Raw genomic sequence first — 5,000 nt, forward strand, 5'->3', positions numbered from 1 at the left:
CCCCTACGGAAACCTTGTTACGACTTTTACTTCCTCTAAATGATCAAGTTTGGTCAACTTCCCAGCAACGCCGACGGCCGTGAAGCCACCGCGTGTCGGTCCGAAGACCTCACTAAATCATTCAATCGGTAGTAGCGACGGGCGGTGTGTACAAAGGGCAGGGACGTAATCAACGCGAGCTTATGACTCGCGCTTACTAGGAATTCCTCGTTTATGGGGGATAATTGCAAACCCCAATCCCCAGCACGAAGGAGTTTCAACGGGTTGCCCGGGCCTCTAGGCCAGGGAGAACATGTTGATTCCTTCAGTGTAGCGCGCGTGCGGCCCAGGACATCTAAGGGCATCACAGACCTGTTATTGCTCAATCTCGTGCGGCTCAAAGCCGCCGGTCCCTCTAAGAAGAATTTTAATACGCCGCCAGTGAGTTGCGCGACCCGAGAGCCGCGCACACCTAAATGACGACGCCTATTTAGCAGGCTAGAGTCTCGTTCGTTACCGGAATTAACCAGACAAATCGCTCCACCAACTAAGAACGGCCATGCACCACCACCCACCGAATCAAGAAAGAGCTATTAATCTGTCAATCCTTCCGGTGTCCGGGCCTGGTGAGATTTCCCGTGTTGAGTCAAATTAAGCCGCAGGCTCCACTCCTGGTGGTGCCCTTCCGTCAATTCCTTTAAGTTTCAGCTTTGCAACCATACTCCCCCCGGAGTCCAAAATCTTTGGTTTCCCGGAAGCTGCCCGCCGAGCCATTGTAGTAACGTCGGCGGATCGCTAGATGACATATTTACGGTTAGAACTAGGGCGGTATCTAATCGCCTTCGAACCTCTAACTTTCGTTCTTGATTGATGAAAACACCTTTGGCAAATGCTTTCGCTGATGTTCGTCTTGCGACGATCCAAGAATTTCACCTCTAACGTCGCAATACGAATGCCCCCAGTTATCCCTATTAATCATTACCTCGGAGTTCTGAAAACCAACAAAATAGAACCGAGATCATATTCTATTATTCCATGCACGAAATATTCAAGCGGCATTTTGAGCCCGCTTTGAGCACTCTAATTTGTTCAAAGTAAAATTGTCGGCCCACCTCGACACTCACTGAAGAGCACCGCGATAGGATTTTGATATTGAACCGGCTTTTAACGACCGGCTCACCGACGATATGCTCCGCAAACGTGTCAGTATCACCGCGGATGCGGTGCACCGACAGCGCGGCGCACAAATGCAACTACGAGCTTTTTAACCGCAACAATTTTAGTATACGCTATTGGAGCTGGAATTACCGCGGCTGCTGGCACCAGACTTGCCCTCCAATTGTTCCTCGTTAAAATATTTAAAGTGTACTCATTCCGATTACGAGGCCTCGTAAGAGTCCCGTATCGTTATTTTTCGTCACTACCTCCCCGTGCCGGGAGTGGGTAATTTGCGCGCCTGCTGCCTTCCTTGGATGTGGTAGCCGTTTCTCAGGCTCCCTCTCCGGAATCGAACCCTGATTCCCCGTTACCCGTGACAACCATGGTAGTCGCAGAAACTACCATCGAAAGTTGATAAGGCAGACATTTGAAAGATGCGTCGCCGGTACTGGACCATGCGATCGGCAAAAGTTATCCAGATTCATCAAAATTAACGACTTCAGACGCCAGGCCCTCCGTCGATTGGTTTTGATCTAATAAAAGCACTCATTCCATCACTGGTCAGAGTTCTGATTGCATGTATTAGCTCTAGAATTACCACAGTTATCCAAGTAACTGAGTAAGATCTAAGGAACCAAAACTGATATATTGAGCCATTCGCGGTATCGCCTTAATACGGCTTGCACTGAGACATGCATGGCTTAATCTTTGAGACAAGCATATAACTACTGGCAGGATCAACCAGGGAGCTAACTAAAGCTTCCGCTAGAGCCTCAAACGTAACACGACGATGCCGCCGCGACGTTTGCTTCTCTATATAATTATATGTGCGCGAGGCGTGTTTAAATAACATGATATGTGACGGCGGCGACCGTCACACGCACACTATTCACACACACACACACGGGCGCGCACACGTGGATAAATCTGAACACAGTCAGTTTAACCGTTGAAAGTATCATCTTAACGAGACACCCCTCAACAATTCCCATTCGCATCAAGCGAAGGAAAAATTTTAATATCGGTCAACTTTTATGACGCAAACGATCAATCTACGCACGGAGAGTGGAAGGATCGAAAATTGCGACCAAGTTTTGGAATATACGTGTGTTTCACACACACACGTATAAACATCTGATAAAAGCCCATTGGTACATCACAAACGTGTGCGATGTGAGCATTAAAAATTTTCATACTGCCGTTCAATAGTCGTAGTATATTTTTCACGGTCTGCGCTCCGAGAGTGTATCAAGATGCGTAATATTTATTACACTACACATATAAAATACAATCTACGAAACTGACAATCTATCAAACCGTCGGCAGACGCAATGTTACTACAGCTACTACTACTTCTTCTACTACTACTACTACTACCACACTACTGAACACTGATCTTCTGATTTGAAGAGTTTTTGTTGTTCCATAAAATACTAAAGATTAAAAACTGTATCGCGCCGTTTGCACAACACACGCTTTTATAATATCATCTTTGGTCTTTTATTATTTTATAGAACTAAAACACTACTCTACAATTCTGTCAGACTCACCACCAAACACCAACCCCAACCCCACATCAACGCCACACCGACACGCGAACTGCGGCAACGAGGAGAGCGCAGAGCACACACGGGCGACGCGGTACAACAGCGACGAAATAATGATACATACACATACGTACACAATCTCTCGCTGCGCACGCGCATCGCCCCCCGTCTTCGCTAGCCTCGCGCACCGATTGTCTCGCATCCCGGCAATGGTGTTTCTGCTTGTTTAATTTTTCACGTATCACGCACGGCATATGTACATACATACATACATACATACATACATACGCCGCGCGCGACTAACGCCTCGTGTTTTCAAGGTCAAGTCAAAAAACTTTGTACGCGTGCAGTTACGGCGGGCAGTCGTCAAAAATAATTCATGATTATAAATTTCGTGGTCCATATTAAATAAATTATAAACAACAACAACAACAACAACAACGACAAAAGAGGGCGTTAATTTTTGATAGACATAAATTTGAACCTCAATGTAATAATAGTTAGGTTTGTGTGTAGGTTAGGTTAGGTTAGGTTAGCTTTTTAAAACTAAATTATTTCTGGCCACGAAATTTATAATCATAATATTAGCTACATTTCGTTTCTCTTTTCTCAGAAAATTCGAAAATTTTAAAATTCGAAAAAATTCGGCTATTCAACAACAACAACAACAACAAAAGAGGGCGTTCATTTTTGATAGACATAAATTTGAACCTCAATGTAATAATAGTTAGGTTTCTGTGTGACGATTTAATAGTTAGGTTTGTGTTTAGGTTAGGTTAGGTTAAGTTAGGTTAGGTTAGGTTATGTTAGGTTGGGTTAGCCTTTTAAAACTACATAAATTATTTCTGGCCACGAAATTTATAATCATAATATTAGCTGCTTCGTTTCTCTTTTCTCAGAAAATTCGAAAATTTAAAATTCGATATAATTCGGCTATTCAAAACAACAACAACAAAAGAGGGCGTTAATTTTTGATAGACATAAATTTTTGAACCTCAATGTAACAATAGTTAGGTTTGTGTTTAGGTTAGGTTAGGTTAGGTTAGGTTAGCTTTTTAAAACTAAATTATATCTGGCCACGAAATTTATAATCATAATATTAGCTGTTTCGTTTCTCTTTTCTCAGAAAATTCGAAAATTTTAAAATTCGAAAAAATTCGGCAATTCAACAACAACAACAACAACAACAACAACAACAACAACGACGACGACAAAAGAGGGCGTTAATTTTTGATAGACATAAATTTGAACCTCAATGTAATAATAGTTAGGTTTATGTGTGACGATTTAATAGTTAGGTTTGTGTTTAGGTTAGGTTAGGTTAGGTTAGGTTAGGTAAGGTTAGGTTAGGTTAGGTTAGGTTAGGTTAGGTTAGGTTAGGTTAGGTTAGGTTAGGTTAGCTTTTTAAAACTAAATTATTTCTGGCCACGAAATTTATAATCGTAATATTAGCTGTTTCGTCTCTCTTTTCTCGGAAAATTCGAAATTTTTCAAAATCGAAAAAATTCGGCTGTTCAACAACAAAAATAGGTACCTCAATGTACTAATAGTTTGGTTTCTGTGTGACGATTTATTAGTTAGGTTTGTGTTTATTTATTGCACGCCTCCTATGCGAAGCGTTGAGGTGGGTACTACTGTCACTTCGCGCAAAACATCTGATTTTTCAAACTTAAAATGTCTTTATGTATCATACATTGCACTTGTAAGATATTACATACACACACATATTAAGAAAAAACACTATTTTTAACGTTCATGATATTTTTGATGTCATTTTTGTTATTTAAACTAGTTAAAAAACAGTTTAAAAAAGTTCTGTCTTGGACGTCCGTGTGTCTGTATGTGCGGATCCTTTTTCTTGTTAACACGATAGCGACCGAAATACTTTACTAATCGAGTCTTTTTTTTTCTCTTACGCTTGAGTATGCTCAGGAATAGAACCCTTTCATTTTTCAGGGTCTGATTCGATGTGGTTTAATTGTTATTAAATAAACAAAAATAATAATTAATAAATATTTATTAAAAAAAAATTATGAGGCGTGCACTTTTGGATTTTTTTATTTATTTATTTTACTTATTTTATTTATTTGTTTCAGATTAATAATTTAAATCCATATATTTGTTAGTAAATTGGCCTTAAAAAACTATGTTAGTATTAGAAAAGAGAAACGAAACAGCTAATATATATATAGTTTTAAAAAATTACTAACCTAACCTAACCTAACCTAACCTAACCTATCCTTTTCCACCTTATAGAAATTTTTCCTGACGTATAGAAATTTTCCTGGCTTATATAAGTTTTCCTGACGTATAGAA

The 5,000-nt window shown here is 40.3% G+C and overlaps 1 non-coding gene across 1 annotated transcript in view; it reads right to left on the minus strand.

Moving 5' to 3' along the window:
• Positions 1–1,885, minus strand: part of LOC149474872 (small subunit ribosomal RNA) — a 1,905-nt gene extending 20 nt beyond the window's left edge. Inside the window, exon 1 of the ribosomal RNA XR_016318221.1 lies at positions 1–1,885. This exon is cut by the window's left edge and continues 20 nt beyond it. This is a non-coding gene — a ribosomal RNA (small subunit ribosomal RNA).
• Positions 1,886–5,000: the final 3,115 nt, after the last annotated feature.

Source organism: Colias philodice, unplaced genomic scaffold (genome assembly GCF_061535455.1).
Source record: "Colias philodice isolate Cphi_HAF_F1 unplaced genomic scaffold, ilColPhil1 Martin Lab GWU primary ptg000018l_1:1-1108441, whole genome shotgun sequence".
Lineage (NCBI taxonomy): Eukaryota > Metazoa > Arthropoda > Insecta > Lepidoptera > Pieridae > Colias > Colias philodice.